The sequence below is a fragment of the Sapajus apella genome, unplaced genomic scaffold, assembly GCF_009761245.1.
Source record: "Sapajus apella isolate SASKATOON/1434 unplaced genomic scaffold, GSC_monkey_1.0 scaffold13, whole genome shotgun sequence".
Classification (NCBI taxonomy): Eukaryota; Metazoa; Chordata; class Mammalia; order Primates; family Cebidae; genus Sapajus; species Sapajus apella.
The window spans coordinates 35,375,478-35,396,850 of NW_022436953.1; the positions used below are offsets into that span (position 1 = coordinate 35,375,478).

The following is a 21,373-nucleotide window of genomic DNA, read 5'->3' on the forward strand; positions in this document are numbered from 1 at the left end:
AGCACGTGTGTTCCGGGGACCTCACTCACTCAGCACGTGTGTTCCGGTCACCTCACTCACGCAGCGCGTGTGTTCCGGGCACCTCACTCACGCAGCGCGTGTGTTCCGGGCACCTCACTCACGCAGCGCGTGTGTTCTGGGCACCTCGCTCACGCAGCATGTGTGTTCCGGGCTCACCTGTGCTGTAGCCTGACGCCGTGCTTCTTTCTTATGACTGAACACCGTTTATTGTGTGGAGATCCCATTTCATGTATCCATTCATCAGTCGATGGACATGGGTATCCGTGTACAAGTTGCCGTGTGAACATGTGTTTTCAGCTCTCTCGGGTGTAGACCTGCTCGTGGAGTTGCCGGGTTGCGCGGTCATTCTCACCTTTTGAGGAACTGCCGGCCTCTTGGCACAGCAGCTGCAGCATTTTTCATTTCTGTGAGCAGTGTCTGCGGGCGGCAGTTTTTCAGCACCACACAACTGTGCTCACGATTGTCCATCTTTTTTACTGTAACCGTTCTGGTGGGTGTGCAGTGGCATCTCCTGGTGGCTATCCCTGCTGAGTAATCATGTCGAGTGTTCTTTCATGTGCTCACTGGGTATTTGTAGATCTGCTTCAAAGCTGCACTTCTTCAAATCCATGACACATTTTTAATTTTTTAAGAGACAGGTTCTCGCTCTGTTGCCCAGGCTGAGTGCAATGGTGCGATGATAGATCACTGCAGCCTCCCACTCTTGGGCTCAAGGTATCCACTCACCTCCCAAGCGGCAGCGTCTCAAGTAGCTGGGACTACCGGTGTGTGTCAGCATGCTTGACTAGCTTTTAACATTTTTACTTTGTAGAGACAGGGTCTTGCTGTGTTGTGGTCTGGTCTCAAACTATTGGCCTCAAGCAGTCCTCCTGCCTTGGCCTCCCAAAGTGCTGGGATTACAGGTGTGAACCACCATGCCCAGCATGTTTTTTTAACTACTGTTGAGTTTTAGGAGTTCTTTATATATTCTGGATGCTAGACACTTATTAGACGTGTAATTTGCAAATGTTTCCTCTTGTTCTGTGCATTGTCTTCACTTTTTGATAGTGTCCTTTGAAGCACTTTTTTTTTTTAATGATAGAGTCTTGCTCCGTTGCCCAGGCTGGAGCTCTGTGGTGTGATCGTGGCTCATTGCAACCTCAGCCTCGGCTCCAGTAATCCTCCCACCCCAGCCTCTGGAATAGCAGGAAATGTAGACTGGTTACCCTGGCTAGTTTTTTTAAGTTTTATAATTTTTGTGCTTCAACCATCATAACTAGAAACCATTTCCCAGTTAAGGTCACAAAAATTTACCCTTATTTTTTCTTCTTATACTTTTTAGCTCTTACATGAGGTCTTTGAAATATTTTGAGTTGATTTTTGTTTCTGGTGTGAGGTAGGGGTCTTCATTCCTTTGCATGTGGGTACCTGGTTGTCTCAGTACCGTTTTTGAAAAGACTGTTCTTCCTCATTGAATTGTCTTGACATCCTTGTTGAAAGTTAATTGACCGTAAATATATAGATTTATTTTGGAGTCTTGATCCTGTTTCATTATCTGTGTGTCTGTCCTTATGCCAGTACCACATACCTGATTATTGTAGCATTCAGGTAGATTTTGAAATCAGGAAGTGAGAGTTCTAAATTTGTTGTTTTTATTCAAGATTGTTTGGGCTATTCTGGGTTCCTTCTATTTCTAACTTAATTTTAGGATTAGTTTGTCAATTTCCACGCACATACACACAACCTTGCTGGAATTGTGGGGTTTACGTTGAATATATAGATGCAGTTCTTACTTAATAGGGGTCCTGGGGAGGGGAGCAGGTGGCTTGGCCCTGTCCTCAGGGGCATTTGATGTGGCTGGGAGATCCGGCAAGATGATTTTAAAGTCTCCCTTGTGGTTTGTCAGCTTCAGGGTTCTCATAACAATGGGCAAACTCACTTCTGCAGTTTAAGCAGGAAAGGAAGTTTAAAAACAAAAACCATTAGGTGGTGCCCAGGAAGTGCTGAAGAGCCAGGCTTGGTGGCCCCTGTGAAGAGGGGCGCGTTCACCCCCACTGTGCTCCGTGAGGCCCTCCTGCAGCCCTGGGGGCTGGCGTTCTCCTGCTGAGCTGCCCTCACCCAAACAAGTGCCAGGCATGGCTTCTGCGCATCACTGCGTCCAGGGCTTGGTGCAGCTGAGCCAGGGCTGGCGCCTGGAGCCTGGTGGCACCTTCTGCGTGTCCTGCTTGCCACCTCTGGCCTGTATACTCCCTGGCCACGACGACTGTTCTGCGGAGCTGAGTGATGGATTCTCCAGGACTCTGCAGGATCTGTCTGCTGTGGGCTGGGTGTGGCTGGGCAGCAGGAGGCTGCTTTCTAGATCAGATTTCTGCAGGGAGTCCATGCTCCTAGCAGGAGCTCCAAGTGCTGTGTCTGTCCCTCCCTCTCCCAGCCTTCCTTGGGCCGCTACCCTGTGTGTGTCCTCCCGGCCCTCCTGCAGCCACAGCTCCTGGTCCTTAAACACCTGTGTGGGCCTCACTTACCACTCTCCTGTGAGCCTCCCAGAGGAGGAGCTAGGTCCAGGCGGCTGGGCCGAGCCTCCAGGTGGTTCTTGGCAGCCGCATCATCAGCCACTCCCGTCCCAGAGCACTTTCCCCATCTGGCCCTGCCCCGGCCCCTGCCCCGGCCAGCCGAGTTCACTACCCCCACTCCTGGTCTGGTGGTGCTGGAGTGGCCTCCTGCATCAGCTGCTTTTCTCCCCTTTCACTCCCCGGGAGACTGTTACTTCATGACCTTAAGTCCTGACCGTGTACCCATCCAGATCTCTCCCACTCCAGACGGCTGTCCCTTCCCCCTCCCCCCAGGGTCCCATGGCTGCATCTGAGCCTTTGGTCCAGTGGATCTGTGGCACACGGCCACTCCTGTCTGTCCTCTCAAGCCAAAGCCCAGAGCATCTGTGGTGACTTTCTTGCACACCCAAGTCCACGTCATCAGTAAAGCCTGCCGCAGACCCAGACCACCCTCGAGCCTTGGTCCCAGCAAGGAAGAGCCATGGCAGGATCTGGGGTGTTGTGTGCTGAGTGTGGGGTGCTCTGTGGCTGTGCTCCCTGGGGTCGTCGGTCATTGGGCAGTCATCTGAGGGGCAGTCCTGGGGCCTGGACCACCTGGCCACTGGGGTGAGGTGTGCCGCGTGTTGTTCCGCTGCCAGCCTGCCGCTTTCCAGGCCCTCACGCGGCTCCAGCCTTCCTCCATCCCTGGGCACCCCTGAGATGCAGTGCTGCGTGCTCAGGCTGTCCCTGATGAAGGCTGCGGTCTGGTTTTGGGCTGATGAGCTATGGACCCAGGACCTCAGGTCTGACCTGACGGTGCTGCCGTGACGTGAAGTGGAGCAGGAGAGCGAGGTCTGGCTCCTGGCAGCGTGAGGGCCCTTCCGGAGGCCTCTAAAAGGAGGACGGTCCTGCAGAGGGCGGGGCTGACACCCAGCACACCCTCCACAGCCCTTTTCCTTGGCCGTGGGCTCCCTGGGGGCCTGGCTGCCATGGGGTCTGTAGAAGGTGGTCTTCCCATGGCTCCATCCTACTGTCTCTGAGTGAGGGCCCAGCAGCACTGTGCGTGTTCCCCCCAGCACTCCAGGACCCCACCTGCCCCTCTGTGCCCTCCTCTTGACCTGGGCCCTCCTTCTGCCCATTGGATCTGCTCTCCAGAGAGAGAGAGAGAGAGAGAGAGAGAGAGTAGGGGGAGGTGGAACTTTCTGGAAAGGCTTCATAAGCCGTCACCAGACCTGAACAATGATCTGCAGTGCATTAGGTTGGTTTTTGAATCTGTGGTGCTGGCCAGTGCCGTTCCTGGGGCCTTTTCCACATGGGGGGCCTGATAGATCGGATGTTCTGCGAGGCATGTGGCAAACCCAGCATTGCAGGGAGCGGTGAGATCATCCAGGAGAGGGGAGGGCTGTGGGGAGGGCCGCAGGGAGGAGGAGCCGTCATGGGCCAGAGCTGGCAGGAGGTGAGGAGGTGCCATGCACCTTCCCAGGCAGAGGGGCTGTGAGGTGCTGGAGGAGACCAGATGGGGAAGGCTGGGGGAGACTGATGTTCTGTTGAGGATCCAGGCTGTGGAGCAAGACCCTGGAGTAGCCACAGCTGGCGGCTGTGAGTTGGCCACAGGGTCCTGCCCAGGGGCTGGCTGTGGCATTGCTGAGGGTCTCAGCCAGGCTGTTAGGGAAGTGGGGTCTCTGGGCCGAGCTCTGCCCTGGGGTGTGCGTAGCGCAGCGTCTGTGGGGTGCTGCGGGAGCCTTTTCTATGATGTGGTCCTGCATAGGTGAGCACCAGCTGTGATTACATCAAGGACGAAGGACAGCAGCACCTTCCTCTTCATGAGTTCACAGAAATCCCACTGCTTTATGTTTTGTTAGGCGAATGCAGAACAGTGTACAGTGTGGTGAAGCAGCAGGAAATGTCAGGTGTGTTTGGGAAGGTCATCACCACAGTTATACTGAATAACTTCGAAAGTCAAAGGATTCCTTTCTGAGGACTGCTGTTGAAAAGTGAAGTGTGAGTGGGTGTCTTATAGAAAAGTTAAAGGAAAGAGAGAAGGGAAAGGAGAGAAAGGAAGACGCACCGTAAGTTTACCCGACACACGGATTGGCTCGTCGGCTTCCGTTGCGATGGCTGCTGACTCGGCTCCTGGGGATTTGGTAGCTCACCGTTCTCGCAGCTTCAGTGGCTTGCCCTCTGTAGTGGGGCCAGTTACCAGGTGGCGTATTCACTTCCATGGTGGCTCATGTCCACCTTCATGTCCACCCTTCTCTGAGCCCCGAGCGCTGGCGGCTGAGTCAGGGCAGAGTGGGAGGAAAGTCGCCCTGGTCGTACCTGAGCCGAGGGGCCCGTCTGAGGCCGTGGTCTGCAGACTCACCAAACCATTTCTGTGTGTTTTAGCCACAGGGGATGGGCCTGGGCCTGAGGCTGCCCTCCTCAGTCAGGACGGTTTCAGGGGCCGGTTTAGGAGCCCGCTGCCCTGTGGGTGCTGCCTCTGGGGGTCAGCCGCCACGTCTCCCCGCGCCTCTTACATCGCAGCCTTTCTTCTGCTCGCTGTCATTGTCTCTGCTTGTTTGGGGAAATGTGGCGCACCCGTGTTGTGGGTGCGGCCACGGCTGTCAGTGCAGAGGCCATGATTGGTCCCTGGGTGGCACATGACCCCGAGGAGGGGAGACCACGGCCCCAGGGCGTCTTTTTCGGATCTTATGGAGGAGCAGGACTTCTCCTTCCTGAATCACCCTGATTCAGGGGCTGCGCTTCTTGAAGAGTGTTGTGACCGTGTCTCTGGTGGGCTTGAGGCCCTGCCCTGCTTAGTGGATGAGTGACAGATGACTTTTCATGGTAGCCACTGTCTCCCAGAGCCCCTGGCTGCCTCCCCGGGCTGTGCGGCCCCTCCTCCTCCTGATCCGCACGGCTCACTGTGAGTTGTTGGTCGTGAAAATAGCACTGGTGATTGAGGGTCGTTTCCAACAGTTCTAGTGAGATTGGAGTCGAAGTTTATGTAACAAGAGTATATTTTAACTGGCTGAAAATTTCTGTTTAAAAATAAACAGACCGTGCCCAGTGGCAGTGGGTACAGGGAAGGAGGGACTGTGCAGGGTGGCTTTTGGGTGTCCAGGCTCTGCCAGAGGCCTCTGGGCACAGCTCTTGTTCAGAGCTCCTGGAGGCGGGCGGGGCCGTTCTGAGGCCTGGGAGTTCTCATCTGTGCCTGAGGCTTCTTCTTCCTGCCGCCGTGTGCCTGGGCTTGTGCTGGCCGTGACAGTTCCACCCATGGGCTCTGAGCTGTGCTTGGGGAGGCCCTTGGTGTGAGCCCCCGCCACCCCGCAGCCCGCAGCAGCAGCACCAGCAGGCCATTTGCAGCACTGTTTTACAACTTCTGTGCTGAATAGAGAGTGCGGAATGTCCCTGTGTGTTTTATGCAGCCAAATGGTGCGTATCTGAAGATTTAATTCTTTAAAAAATTTTGTTGGCTGGGCGCAGTGGCTCACGCCTATAATCCCAGCACTTTGGGAGGCCGAGGCGGGCGTGTCACGAGGCCAAGAGATCGAGACCATCCTGGCCAACATGGTGAAACCCTGTCTCTACTAAAAATACAAAAAAAATTAGCTGGGTGTGGTGGTGCGCACCTGTAGTCCCAGCTACTCAGGAGGCTGAGGCAGGAGAATTGCTTCAACTGGAGAGGCAGAGGTTGCAGCGAGCTGAGGTCGTGCCACTGCACTCCAGCCTGGCGCCTGGTGATGGAGTGAAACTCTGTCTCCAAAAAAAAAAAAAAAAAAATTGTTTTGTTTTGTTTTGTTTTCAAGTCAAGGTCTTGGCTCTGTTATCCAGGCTGGTGTGATCATGGCCACTGTAGCCTTGCCTTCAGGGCACAAGTGATTCTCCTGCCTCAGTCTCACTATGTGCTGGGATTACAGGCATGCACCACCACATGTGGCAGGTTTTAAGTCTAACTCTAAACAACTCAAGGAGTAAGCCAAAGCCTTCTCTGAAGCACTTTCATCATGTCACCTTTAACCCCATAGTGTGTGGAAACGCACTCCCTGATGTGCAGGGTTTGTACGATGTTTGGAGTTTATGGGTCCATCTGAATGTGACCTTCCCAGATAACTTTGGATTTGTGTTTAGACAGTGGAACAGATCCAGGCTGAGGCATTACATTTTGGCCCAGATGTCTAAAAGCAGCAAGACAACAGCCTTTCCGTGTGTGTGTATATATGTGTGTGTATTGTATATGTGTGTGTATACATGTATGTGGATGTATGCCTATGTATGCATGTGCATGTGTGCATGTCACTGTATATGTGTCAGTGTGTGTGTGTACGTATGTATATGTGTATGTGTGTGTGTACGTATGTATATGTGTATGTGTGTGTGTGTATGTGTATATGTGCATGTGTGTGTATATGGGTCTTTGTGTGTGTGTGTGTTAGTGTGTGTATGTGTGTGGGTCTCTATGCATGTGTGTATGTGAATGTGTGTGTATGCATGTATATGCGTGTGCCATTTCCTCCTAGTTTTGAGTCTCTGAATTGGAGGCTAGTGCGTGGAGGTAGCTTCACTGGAGTCTTGCAGGAGTGAAGACCCCTTTGCTCAATATCATAGCCTGGAGCAGTTGTAGGCAGGGGAGCCCTATGATCGGTCTAGGGGGGCGGCATTGTGGCCTTCGGAGTGTTCTCTGTGTAGGACTTACACCTGGGAGGCGTGTGGCCTCAGGAGTGTTCTCTGAGTGGGACTCACACCTGGGAGGCATGTGGTCTCAGGAGTGTTCTCTTGTGGGACTCACACCTGGGAAGTGTGTGGTCTCAGAAGTGTTCTCTGTGTGGGACTCACACCTGGCCACATGTATGGTTGTCCTTGGTTCTCCAAGGAAACCTGTCAAACTTAAAACATTTTTTAGATATAAATTTGCTCAACTATGTTGAAATACTTGTGAAAAATTGGTATGTATAACTTTCTTGCAAAGTGTGTGTGGTCAAATTGACTCCAGAAGAGAAGGAGGAGCTAATATTGTCCAGTTATTAGAAAAAAAAATTAAAATGGTATATTCACTTGTCAAAGTTGCTGTCCCAGAAAAGCTTCAAGCGTAAGTATTTTCCAGAGTGGATTCTACCAAAGTGTTTAGGAATGTCCAGCCGCAGTTCTCTTTCAACCATGCAGCTTATCAGACAGAAGGAAAATGGAGGGCTATGGGAGCCTGACAGAAGGGAGTACCATGAGAACAGCTGTGGATGGAAGGGAGCACCGTGAGAACAGCCGTGGACAGAAGCCTGATGGAAGGGAGCACTGTGAGAACAGCTGTGGATGGAAGGGAGCACCGTAAGTACAGCTGTGGACAGAAGCGAAGGGAGCATCGTGAGAACAGCTGTGGATAGAAGGAAGCACCGTGAGAACAGCTGTGGACGGAAGGGAAGGGAGCACCGTGAGAACAACTGTGGACAGAAGGGAAGGGAGCATCGTGAGAACAGCTGTGGATAGAAGCCCGATGGAAGGGAGCATCGTAAGAACAGCTGTGGACGGAAGGGAGCACCGTGAGAACAGCTGTGGACGGAAGGGAGCACTGTGAGAATAGCTGTGGAGTGGTCTTGCTCTTGCTTGTGAGTGAAACCGTCTCAACGGTTTCACTGAGGACCCAACAGCAAATAAAATCGATCCATTGTGTTCATACTAGAAATGTAAGGATAAGTTCATGTTTGGAAAGTGTGAGTAAAATAATTCCCTGTTTTCATAAGCTAATAGTTCATCAATAGAAAAAAAATCTTATTAGGTTATCCCTGTAGATGCTGAAAATGTGTTTGCTAATATTAAAGGCCTACTTTTGATTGAAAAATGATTATTCTTAATAAAGTTAAAACATGTATTGCCATAATATGATTTTAAAACACAGAATCAGACATTTCCACTAGTGTCAGGGACAACACACTCCATGTAACCACAGTGGTTTAATATAGTTTCAGAAGCTCCAGCTAGTGCAATTAACAATTTAACAAGAGAAAGAATAATGTAAATATTGAATACTTGAATGGAGAGACGTTACCTGAAAATATGATTGTGCATCTGGAAAACACAAGAAAATCTACTGATAACATGTAATATACGAGACAAAAATTTAGGAATGTCATAAAAGGCAGTAGCATTCCTGCATAACCAGACAGTAAACAGAAAATAAAATCTGTTGGCATACATTGGAGAAATAGGTTCTCTGTAGGAAGACTGTTGATACCGTAGAGAGGGTGCGCAGGAGGAGGGGAGTAAGCGGAAGCAAAGCAGTGTGCCCTGCTGCTGAGTGGAAAGACTCGGTGGTTTATGGAGAGATAGTAACTGTTGCCAACCTTTAGATCTGATCTCAGGAAGCACAGGGTATTCGTCAGGGCGTTACTGGTTGCAGTAACAGAAGCCCTCGTGGACATGAATGTCATTTGCCCTGGAATGTCTGGAGAGGGGCGGCCCCTGGGTGGGCCGACGGCTCAGCGATGTCTCCAGGAATCAGCTCTTCCCTGTCTCCACCCAGCCACCGTCCTTCTGTGGCTGTGCAGGTGACACCGTCCTTCTCGGAGTCTCACCCACATTCTGCAGAAGCAGGAAGGAAACGTGCAAAAATACCCAACAACCAAAACAGAATAGCTCTCTTTTCCTTGGGCAACTTTTATTTGACGTATTAATTTTTTGAGATGGGGTCTCACTATGCTGCCCAAGATGGTGTTGGACCTCCGGGGCTCAAGCACTCCACCCTCTCGGCCCCCCAAGTGCTGTGGTTACAGGCGTGAGCTACTGGGCACAGCCCCTTAGGCAGCTTTTGAAAATCTTTGTATTGACGAATAATTTTGGGTTGGGTTCCTGTGTTCCCCCGATAGGAATGTCGTCAATAGCCAGGCTCCGTTTGTCAGAGCCAGGACGGTAACACTGGGCAGTCCTGTTGACCAAACTGCCGGCTTCATTTGGTTTTTGCCAGTTTTTCCGAGAGCCTCCCTTTTCCGCTGCATGTGGACGTGTCTGTGGTGAAGACGCAGGGCTCGGTGCAGCTCCAAAGCTGCACCTGTGGCCTGAAGTCTAACTGACTCTGGCTTTTTATTCCAATATGTGGTCATTTAAAACATATTTAATGCTCTCTACATACAAAGCTTATTCAGAAAAGATTTAATATGGACTATACTGAATTATACACTCCCCTTTTTGAATGATCATATAACTTAGCGCTTAATTGCCACATCTGGCAAAAATTTTAAAACCTGTTGGCTGAGGCTGGGTGTGGTGGCTCACAATACGACGTTCTTCCTGGTGTTCACCCGGCACCCCCGTGGAGGACCCAGCTCACGTGTCCTGTGTGCTTCTCTGGAAGCCATTTCCATGTGTATCGATAGTGAAGTTTATTTTAATATTTCAAAAGTCATCCTTAACAGCCCCATGAGAGCAACAAAATTATTAAGCTGCCTTTAATTAAAGCCTCAGGTTTTCCATTTGTAAATTGAGAATTTTTATGGAGCTACTGGGATTACTGAGAGGCTGGTAATTAGGAGGCCGAGGTGGGTAGATCACCTGAGGTCAGGAGCTCGAGACTAGCCTGGCCAATGTGGTAAAACCCATCTCTACTAAAAATACAACAAAAATTAGCCAAGCATGGTAGTGGGCACCTGTAATCCCAGCTACGGGAAGCTGAGACAGGAGAATCGCTTGAACCTGGGAGGCAGAGGTTGCAGTGAGCCAAGATTGTACCATTGCACTCCAGCCTGGGCGACAAGAGTGAAACTCTGTCTCAAAAACAAAAACAGGAATAAAAACAAAAACAAAAAAGAATTTTTATGAGACAATTGAAGCTTAGTTGATAAATATGAAATTTTATTGTCGAAACTATGTAAGTTTACTACATGTATTGACAAAGAGCGAGGCAGTGTGGATCATGATGATATGTTTTTACTGGTATTCTTTTTTTGAAATTATTTTAAGCATGATAAATTCTAACCATACAGCTGAGAGTGTTAAATTCTTACACTTTCTACATGCCTTCCTTTTGGATTGTCAGTTCTTTTTGGTTAAAAATAATAAAAGTTTTGTCTCACATGGTTTATTCTGTTAATATGAAGCTGACATGGTCTTGTAAATGTTTCTGCATTTGGCTTGTTTTTTGTCTTTTTTTGAGACAGCATCTCAGTCTGTTGCCCAGGCGGGAGTGCAGTGTTGAGATCAAGGCTCACTGCAGCCTCCGCCTCCCTCCCAGGCTCAAGGGATCTTCCCACCGCAGCCCCCTAAGTAGCTGGGTTTACTGGAATGTGCCACCATGCCTGGGTAATTTTCTTTATTTCTGTAGAGATGGGGTCTCACTCTGCTGCCCAGGCTGGTCTCGAACTCCTGATTTCAAGTGATTCTCCTGCCTCAGCCTCCCAAAGTGCAGGGATTACAGGTGTGAGCCCCTGTGCTTTGCTGATGTTTTCTTGTTGGGGATTGCACGTTTGCTTTGAGCTGGGAGCGCTCACAGAACTAGCTGGCCATTTGGGCTTACTGTTCACTGCAGCCCCTCTGTGGGTACCCTGTGGACCCCTTCGAATCCATCAGTTTCATCTCTGGTCCTGGTAAGCGGCAGGCATTTGGGTGGAGCTGGAGGGTTTTCCTTTTGATGAGGTACGTGGAGTCCGTCTGCGATCCTGTCGGGAGGGGAGAAGGCGTGGGATGTCTTCTCTAGCTGTCGCTGGGTCCTCGGACCCCCGCTGGCCTGGTCCTGATGCTGGTGCTGACCACACACAGACTCACGGGAGAACTGGGCAGCTTGGCCACTGAATCTTCACTGTGGAAGTTTGCTTTGAATACTTGGTTTTCAATTCTGGTGTTTCTGAGTACTAAAACACTTGTTTTTTGTTTTGTTTTCTTTTGTTTTGTTTTGTTTTATTCCGGTGCACCAACAATAAAACCCAGGGGCCAACTGAGCCATGTGGAAGTGGTGGTCTGGTCACTGTGTTGGCTGGGGACACCCATGCGGTGCTGACGCTTCTGGGTGACGGGCTGGTACTGGGTGTTTCTGGGCTGCTGGGACAGCAGGAGGTGGGTGGCCTGTGACAGTGAGCTTCATGCTGTGATGTGAATAGAGAGCACTGCTGCTCTCAGACCGCCCTTCCGGAAGGGCCACTGCTGCTCTCAGGCCGCCTCTTGTGGGCACAGTGGCGTGTCACATGCCAGCAGTCTACCTGGCTGTCCTGGTGGGTGGGGGCTGAGGGATGAAAATGAAGCACTCCCTCCCCCACCACAGCCAACTGAGGGGGATCAGGGGGTTGGAACATTCTCCAAACCCCTCCTGCTGCCCAGCCAGATCCAGCTGGGGACAGTGCATGCCTACCTGCTGGGCTCTCCTTGCTGTAGGCTCAGCCCCGGGACCTTTGGGCACCTTCCCTGGCCCTGACGGCAGCCACCTGGGAATGCAGCATTAGGCAGGTGCCTTTTGCTGGATGAGGTGAATGCAAGAGGGAGAAAAGGAGAGGTCACTTAGCAGAGCAGAGGCCAGAGGCTCCCGCCGTGCAGAGAAGCAGGACGCACCCATCCCTCATCACGTTGCCAGGAGCTGCCCGTCCTCTCTGCTGGCATGCTGGGCTCTGCCACATGGGCCTGCCTGGGCCCTGTCCTCCCTAGCTGCAGGGAAGGGCTTCTCTCAGTTCCCTTTGGGTGAACACTGAGGCCCAGCTTCTGCCACCCACCTGAGGGCCCTGCCCCTGTATGTGATCCTGGGTCACTCAGGACCACTGATAATCAAAACCACCAGCTTTGGAATACACAGAGCTATTAAGGAGCTTAAATAAATTAAAAAAAAAAAAAACAAAAAAACAGCGCAGCTGATATTTATCATGTCCTTCATGTGCCAGATACAGCTGTAAGGATGTGGTGTGTCTGTAGGTATGTCAGCCCTGACGCCTGTGCCGTGAGGACCTGGAGTGTCTGCAGGCAGGCCTGTCACCCCCACAGCCCTGACGCCTGTGCCGTGAGGACCTGGACTGTCTGCAGACAGACCCGTCACCCCCACAGCCCTGACGCCTGTGCCGTGAGGACCTGGAGTGTCTGCAGGCAGGCCCGTCACCCCCACAGCCCTGACGCCTGTGCCGTGAGGACCTGGAGTGTCTGCAGACAGACCCGTCACCCGCACAGCCCTGACGCCTGTGCTGTGTTGCTCCATCACACAGGTGGAAACACAGGGGCCAGCGAGAGAGTGGGCAGTATGAGGCCCTGGGGTAGCAGGTGGAGGGGGCAGGGCATGAACTGAGCTGGGGCTGGCTCTGGCATCTGAGCTTGTTAATGACCAACTGTAGGCTGGAGGTAGAGTGGGCTGCACCCTGACTGCCACCTCTGTCCCCCACTGCTGTGCCCTCCGTCTCACCCTTTCCTGTCGTCTCTGGGGAGGTGGAGGGCTCGAGCCCTTTTCTGCACCTCCTGACTGAAGACCCTTGAGATCTGCTGCGTAGACACAGGACAAACTGGCAGAGCCCTCTCGGGACTTAGACACTGGGGATTTGACATCTCATGTCATGTCTGGCACCACAGATAGTGTAGGAAAAGATGACTCACCCAAGAGCCTGGCCAGAAACCCACAGGGCACTGACCCAGGTGTGCCGGGTGGCTGGCACAGAGGGACCATTCCGATACCCAGAGGAAAATGCCCATGGCCTATGGTGAGGCCTTCAGAAGAATGTCGGGGTTTCTTAGCTGCCAAGATGCCCCTGATGTGGGCCCCTCACCTTCTGCCAGATGCGTTCCCTGAGCTTCAGTTTTGCAGTCCTGAGCTGCGAAGCTCTCCGGGGAGGGGTCGTGGTTCCTGGGGGTGCGGCCTCCTGCAGGGCTGTGCTGCTGCCGTCCTGGGGGAGGGGGATGCTAAGGAGATGGGGCTGCTTTCCATGTGAAGCCGCTGCTGTCCTGGGGTAGTGGGATGCTGAGGACGCTGGGGCTGCACTCCACGTGAAGCCGCTGCCTGGGGCTCTTGGTGGGACTGTGCAGTTTGCTCTTTACCTGTGCCTGGCCCTTGGGAAGTGTTTCTGATATTGCTTGTTCTCATGCTCTGGTTCTGGTGATGGCTTGTGTGCTCGTTCTGGCTTTACTCTGTAGTGTTTGTCACAGGACAGGATTCAGGGGACGCTGTTGCTGAGGGAAAGTCTGCGCCACTTACCCTGGCGTTGCTTCTGGCCCCACCTCTGCTGGGCGGCTGTCTGCAGGGTGCCTTGGAGTGTTTCCGTTGCTTTGCTGATTGCTGAAATGCAAGACCTGGGTCTCCGGAATCCCAGTGAAAGCGCTTGTTTAAAGAAACAGCAGCTCAGGTTATTTCATGCATAGCTACTTTTTGCAGATGCTGAGGTTTTGTTGAAATGTTGGGGTGTCCGTGCCGTGTGAGGGCAGGCCTTGTTTCTGTGCACTGATGCTTCCTGGGCCTTGTACAGGGAGGAATGAACAAAGGTCTTAGGGAGGGTGGTTTTCTTTTTAAAAGGCCTGGAACGTGGTCGTTAGGAGGTTTGAGCGTTAACTTTAGGGCAGAAATGCTGATGGTGATAATCCTGGCGGAGCAGGGGCTCCGGGCTCTCTGTCCAGCTGCTGGGACTCTGCGTTCTTCCTCCGCAGCCCTGACCTGTGGCTGAAGGGCGGCCTCCTGATGCCTGCCTGCTTTTGGCATTTGGGTGACACCTGGTTTCTGCCCGAGGGAGGGGTTGGTCCTCTTACCTGATGTGCAGCTTCCAGAAAGCCTTGTGCAGAGCTGATGCCTGGCAAGCCCCCCCCAAGCCCCCAGCAGCCCACGGGGTCAGGATGCCAGGAGGGGAGTCCCGGCTGAGGCCTCACTGGTCTGTGCGTACTGTCAGTCTGGTTAAACATCATAAAATTAGTAACCAAATGGATCTAACAACATGCACAATCGTTGGGAAACTGGTAAAAAGGGGAAAGCAATGAGCACATCCCACTTCCCTAACCAAACCGCAAGCAGTGAGCGATTTCTTTCTCGGCTTCCCCGCAGAGGTGCGTTTATTTGAAATCCGTAAGCAGTGTTTATCTTGGCGAGGAGGAATCCTGCACCAGCTTAGACAAGGAGCCCCTGACACTTCAGCTCCCGGCTCTCAGGACGGCCTTTCCTGGCTGCCTGTGCCCCTCTGGCCGTGGGTCCCGCATGGTGTGTGCGGTTCCCTGGTGACACGGCCTGCTCTGCTCTGCGGCTGTTGTCTTTATGAGTGTTCACTTCTCACACTCGCTGCAGAAGGGTCTGCCTGACGACGTTGTTGGCGTGGCCCTTGTGGATTGTGGAGCTTGTGGCTCCCCTCTCCTCTGGAACTATGAGCACTTTTCTGGGAAAGTGATTTCACCACTTCCCCCTGCCCATATCCCCCCACCACAGATGCCACCCGACCCATGACTGCCCGCTGGGCTGCTGTGGTCCTTGGTGGCCAACTGCCCTTCTCTGTTGGCATGCGTGCTGAGCCTCCGAGACCACGCTCTAGTCCCTGGCCCTCCCTGCACAGGTTAGGCTCCTGTTTGAGGCCAGCTGAGGGAGCCGTGGTCGGGGGCTGTGGCTCTGGCTCTCTCCAGCTCTCTTGCCAGAGGTGGGAGGTGCTGGTGTCCCCCTCCTGCCCCCAGGATAGTACTTCTCTCAGCTTCCTGGGGCTCCTGCGTGCAGGGAGAGGAAAGCGCGGAGAGGTTCAGAATGTGACCTGGGACACGGTGCTGGGCGGTGCCCCGAGTGGGTTTTCCTTTCAGGTGTGGGGCTGTCGGTTCTAGCGGGTTCTTGCCACAGCCCTGGCCCTGGATGGAAAGAGGGAGAGAATCTGGCCTTGGGCCATGAGCTGTGGCGGCTCCCTGAGGCCTCGAGGCTGGGAGGGTGTCCCCTGCCCCTGCCCCTGTCCCCAGTCTGCATCCCACCCTGCATCCACCCTCTCTGGGGGCCTAAACTGCACTTGATATCATTAATAGCCTTTCTGTCAACCAGCTAATAAAATGTAAATAAGAATATTCTAAATTACCTTGGAACACAAACTTGCATACGTTAGTTTTAAGCATTAAGTGTTTACCTTCCAGAATAAATGGTCATCACCTCACTTTACCTTCTGAATTAAGCAGATCTGTGATGCCCCTAGTGTCTTGCCTGTGCTGACCAACCACAGGCTCTTGGAGAGTCCCCAGCTGCGGAACCTCGGGTCCCACCCAGAGTCACACCTCAGAACTTGGGTTTCAGAGTGAAGACTGACGAGGGCCATCAGGACATCTCTGCTGATGTCTACCCTGTTCCCAGAACACGGCTCACACCCTGAATTGCCTTGAGCCCAGTGGTGGGCTGAGTGCCACAGTTTGAATGTGTCTGTGGCACCTGGACCCATGGAAGAAGGCTTGTGCTGGCTCCAGAGCACTTGGAGGGACCTCTGGAAGGTGGGAGGGCTGTCGGGGAGGGGTTTTGGCTGAGCCTCGGCAGAATGAAGGGGCCTGGAGGAGAGGTGGCAGGGGTACCCCCAGGCGGGCCGCTGCACCTGGAGAGAAGCCAGAAGGCAAACCTGGGCCATGGTGCCCTGCGTGCAGGCAGGTGGCCCCTCTGCAGTGAGTCACCTTCTGTTTCACGTCGTCGTGTCTGCTCCGAAGCATTTCAGGACAGGACTCTGATCATCCTCCAAGCTGACCTGCATATTCTAGTTGGCATCTGAGTTAAGTTTACACAGGAGATGGGGGTCAGAAGGTGGTGAGTACCTGGCATGGGAGATGTGGGGTTGGGGGTGGGGGTGTACCTGGCATCCCACAGGCGGTGTTTTTGTGTCTGTGATTTTTGTTCACGCATGTTTATCTTGGGCTGTACACGCCCGGCCCCAGCCAGGGAACAGGATGGCACATAAAAACTCGGGCCCCTGCTCTCTTGAGGCCCACGTTTGCGTGGCCATCAGGGGCCTGAGCCCCCCGTGGGAAGTGGCAGCTCTTGGAGGTGACATTCAGTTGAAACCCAAAGGAAGGACAGGAGGGGCCCTGAGGAGATGGGTGAAGTGGGAAGGGGCAGCTGCTGGCATGTTGGTCTCAGGGAGGTGTTGGGTGTTGTGGGCAGGGGTGGTTCGTGGCCTCCTGGTCGCTGGGTCCAGACTCTCCTGGTTGCTGGACAGCAGCCTCTCTCGCCCGTGGGCCCTGATCTGCTTCCAGCCACGTTGGTTATTTGGAAGCCATCAGACTCCTGGGTTGAGAGGGGAATGTGGCTTCTTGTCCTCTAGGGGTTCAGCTGTGCCATTTGGGGGCGCTTTAAGAGGCCGGGGGCCAAACAGCTCTGACGCTGGTATTTCTTGGGTTATTTTAGTTGTGGGTGTGTTTGCTAACTGTCAGCAATTTGGCCTCACTCAAAATTTGTTTTGAGATTACGCTCAATGTTGAACTTGCATTGGATGAAGCAAACCAGATTCTAAAATTAACACGTTAGAGGAAGTTCTTTAACCCTCGGGAGGTGGTGATGCTGTTACAGAACGTGTTGCAGCACTTTGATGTGACAGCGATGAAGTTGGGCCCTCTCCTTTTTTGTGTCTGGTTTTAGTTCAGTGGCGTGTAAACCTGGGCTCGGGAGGTCCGAGGGTCTAGCCGTCTGCCTCCACCCCTGTGGCTGTGTGGTGCGCTTTATCTGCCTACGGTGGTCCACGCAGCACAAACTAGAGCCTTGTCAGAGACCCTGGTTCTCTCTGCTGGGTGCATGCGGAGCACCTCGGCCAGCATCCAGTGCCCACGCTGCGCACCGCCCCACGTCAGTCCCCCGGCCAGTGGAGGCGAGCAAGACCTTGGCTGGAGTGGCTCTGTTAGGGCAAGATGCCCAGGAGACTGTGCGGGGCTGGGTCCGGGCTCCAGGAGAGGAGAGGAGAGGAGAGGAGACTCCCGATGGTGGGGCGGGCCAGGCTGAGGGAGCCCCAGGGTGCAGCATGTACAGTGAAATGGATAAATCACAAGAATACATTTTCTGAGTTTTGACAAATGGCTGAAGTGGGTATCAGTGGAGGGGCTGCAGCTGTGGCCTTGGGGAGGGTGGCGGGCACTGCAGAGGCGCTCAGCCCGCCTGCCTGCCGTGGTGCGGGGTAGACTCTGGGTTTGAGTGCTGGAAGTGTCTCTCATCGGGCTTGGGCAAGCTGCTCATCCTCTTATGCCTCAGTTTCCACATTTGTATGGTTGGACTGGTCTCGGTGGTGTAGGAACAGGCCACGTGCCCGTTCGTGAGGCTCCAGGCTGGTGCGTGCAGGCCGCTGTGAAATGAGCTGGGTTTCTGAGTGGCAGGGATACAGAACCGTGTCCCTTGGGGGGCTCCAAGCTGGGCTAGTGGAGGGGAGGGGAAGGAGAGTGTGGGGGAGGGTGGAGATGAAGCCTGTGGGCCAGTGGGTGATGGAGGGAAGTGTGGGGTGGGTGGCAAGTGGGGCTTCTGGTGTCTGGGGCTGCAGCCGTCGATGGCCGCCATGTCCCTGAGTGAGGAGCACCTGTGGAAAGTGAGGGCGTGAGCTCCATTTTCCTCCTTTTGAGCCCCCTGCCTTGCCACTGTGGTGACAGCAGCTGCACCTGTGGCGATGTGGAATTGTGCAGGGCAGGGAGGGGGCGGAGAGGGGGCCCCAGCCAAGGAGTAGGCTCCAGGCATCCCGATGGCCTGTGTGAGGATGAACTGGGTGGATGCTTGCTGTGGACCACGGACACTAGAAGGGTGAGCTTCATTCTCCAGAGAGCTCCGACTGTGTCCAGAGGTGCCTCTGGGCCTGGCTCCAGCCTTGCTCCGCAGCACTGGGGCCTGTGTCCCCATCCCACCCTGTCCCCGTGCTGTAGGTGTCCTGTGTCCCCAGTTGTCCTGTCCTGTCCCCGTGCTGTAGGTGGCCTGCGTCCCCACCCGTCCTCCCCTGTCCCCGTGCTGTAGGTGGCCTGTGTCCCCACCCGTCCTCCCTTGTCCCCGTGCTGTAGGTGTCCTGTGTCCCCAGCTGTCCTGTCCTGTTCCCATGCTGTAGGTGGGGGCCTTGGTGAGGCTGGGAGGTGGCCCTCCGGTGCTGCCCAGGGCTGGCCTGCTGTGGAGATTGACGGGGTGAAGGAGAGGAAGAGCCAGGAAGATTGAGCAGGTGCTTATTTCACAGGGTCCTGTTTTCCTCTGACCCCTGCTTTGCCGTCCACCTGTCTCTTTGCGGTGCCTGGTTCTTGATGCCCCCCTTTAGCAAACCTGAAGCTCAGCCACCATGCCTGGCCTGTTTTTTCAAAATATATTTATAGAGATGGGATCTTGCCATCTTGCCCAGGCTGGTCCACTCCTGATACTGGAGTGGAGTCTGTACCCCTCTGGGTCTCACCTTCCTCACACTGCTGGCAGGGGCTTTGCTGGCAGCTCCCAGGGCTGAGTTTTCATTGAATAATCTGCCCAGAAGATTCCAGGAGCTGTATCGGGGGGCTGGAGAGAAGAATTTTTTGGCAAGTTGCAGTGGGTTCCGTGAAGAGGGAAAAGAAAGTCCGCTGGGCCCCGACGTGTCCTGGGTCTGTGGCCCCTCCCGAGGCCCACGTCGAATTGTCATCCCCTGTGGCCCGTTTGTTTTCTGAGTTTGTTTTTGTTATGGAGTTGCAGGAGGCCTTTATGTATTCCGGATGCCAGTCCTTTGTCAGATACATGTTTTGTGAATGCTTTCCCCTAGTCTGTGGCTTGCCTGTTCAATTTCCTAATGGCAGTTTCTATGATCAGCAGTTTTTAGTTATGATTCTTTTATGACTCTTGCTTTCTGAGGCCTGAGAGATCTGTGTTTACTGCCAGGTCATGAAGACATTGTTCCCTTTTGTCTTCCTTGAAGCTATATGGTTTTACTGGTTGTATTTAGGTTTTTGACTTATCACGAGTTAATTTTTATGTATGATGTAAGACAGTGGTTGAAGTTTATTATTTTTCATATGGAATCCAGCTGTTTCACCACTGTTTGTTGATAACTTTTTTTCTTTTTTGAAGAGACAGGGTCTTGCCCTGCCACTCGGGCTGAAGTGCAGTGGTGACATGGCTCACTGCACCCTTGACCTCCCGGGCTCCTCCCACCCTAGGCTCCTAGGACTACAGGCATGCACCACCATACCCAGCTAATTTTAAAAATACTTTTTGCGGACATGGGGCCTTGCCGTCTTGCCCAGGCGGGTCTCAAACTCTTGGGCTCAAGCAGTCCTCCCACCTTGAACTCCCAAAGTGCTGGGTTTATAGGCATGAAAATTTGTTTTTCCTATTGGATTGCCTTGGGATTTTTGTTGAAAATCAGAGTATAAGTGTCTTATTTCTGGATTGGCTGTTCTGCTCCATTGGTCTGTTGAAGTTTATTCCAGTGCCACCTGCCTTGGTTGTGGTGGCATTAGAGGAAGTCTTAGAGTCAGCATACATCCCTATCTTTGTTCGTATAGAGGCTGCTTTGGATATTCCAGGCCTGTTGCATTTCCACAGCGATGTTAGACATCTTGTCAACTTCTGCAAAATGCCTCCTGAGCTTAGGGCTGGTATTGAGTGGAATCTGCAGATCAGTATGACGGGAGAGGAGTGATGTCTTCACTATACTGAGACTTACAGTTTACGGAGACGGTTATCACTTCGTTTATTGAGCTTGTCCTTACGTTCCCTCAGCAGCATTTTGTGATTTTCAGTGTCGTTATTTTGTGTCTTTTCTAAATAAATTCTTATGTAGTTTGTACTTTTTAATGTTATTATAAATGGTATTTTTAAACATGTAGTTTTCCAGCTGTTTACTCGTAGTGAATGGAGATGCAGATGTGGGCTTATGTGTTAATCTTGCATCCTGTGGCCCCTCTTAACTTGCTTCTGTGGAGTTGTGGGTGACGGCTGTCCACAGTCGGAATTTGCAGGCAGAGCCTCATGTGCGCCTTTTTCTCCAGGCTTGAGGCCATTTCTTTCTTTCTCTGCCTTGCTAGGCTGGTCAGGACCTTGGACGTCGCGTGAGTCAGCCTGGGGAGCTGGGCCTTTTTGCTGTGCTCTTCCTTTAGAGGAAAGTATTGAGTGGTTCACTGGTAAGGACGTGAGTACCTGGAGTATTTGTTTTTGTTGTTCCTTTAAAAAAAAAATGTCCTTTATCAAAGGAAGGACGCTCCTTCTATTTTGTACTTTGCTGAGAATTTTTGCTGTAGAAGAATGTTGAATGTGGTCAGATGCTCTTTCTACATGAGCTGAAATGACTCCATAGATTCTCTCCTTTATTTTGCTAACTTGGTAAATTACATTGATGTTTACTTAAACCAAACTATCATTTCTTGGCTAACCCCTACTTGGTCATGTTATTTTCCTTTAAATTTTGGGCTGGGTGTAGTAGTTCATGGCTTTAATCCCAGCACTTTGGGAGGCCAAGGTGGGTGGGTGGATAGCTTGAGCCCAGGAGTTTCAGACCAGCCTGGGCAACATGGTAAAACCCCATTTCTGCAAAAAAATTACACAAATCAGCTGGGTGCAGTGGTGTGTGCCTGTAGTCTCAGCCACTGTGGAGGCTGAGGGGAGGATTGCTTGGGCACAGGAGGGTGGAGGCTGTGGTGAGCTGTGACTGCTCCATTGCCCTCCAGCCTGGGTGATAGAGCAAGACCGTGTCTCCAAAAAAAAAAAAAAAATTGAAAAACAGTATTTCTGTCTTTGCTTTGTGTACATGTCGGGGAGAGCTGTTGATCTGTGATGTGGTTTCTTTGCCTTGCCTCTGTGATGCCTTTGCCGGGTTTTGGTGTTGGAGTTGTGCTGGCTTCAGAGATTAACCACTAACCACATGGAAGACAAGTGTCATCCCTCCTCTGTGTTTGGAAAGAGCCGTCTGTCATTGATGCTGTTTCTTCCTTAGGTGTTTAATGGAATTTACCAATGAAACCATCTGTGCCCTTTTTTTTTTTTTGTGGGAAGGTTTTTGATATGAATCAAATTTCTTTAA

General features: G+C 52.5%; 1 protein-coding gene across 2 annotated transcripts in view; it reads left to right on the plus strand.

Annotated features, from left to right (window-relative positions):
* Positions 1-21,373, plus strand: part of INPP5A (inositol polyphosphate-5-phosphatase A) — a 222,500-nt gene that overhangs the window by 19,860 nt on the left and 181,267 nt on the right. The gene's annotated exons all lie outside the window — the stretch shown is intronic.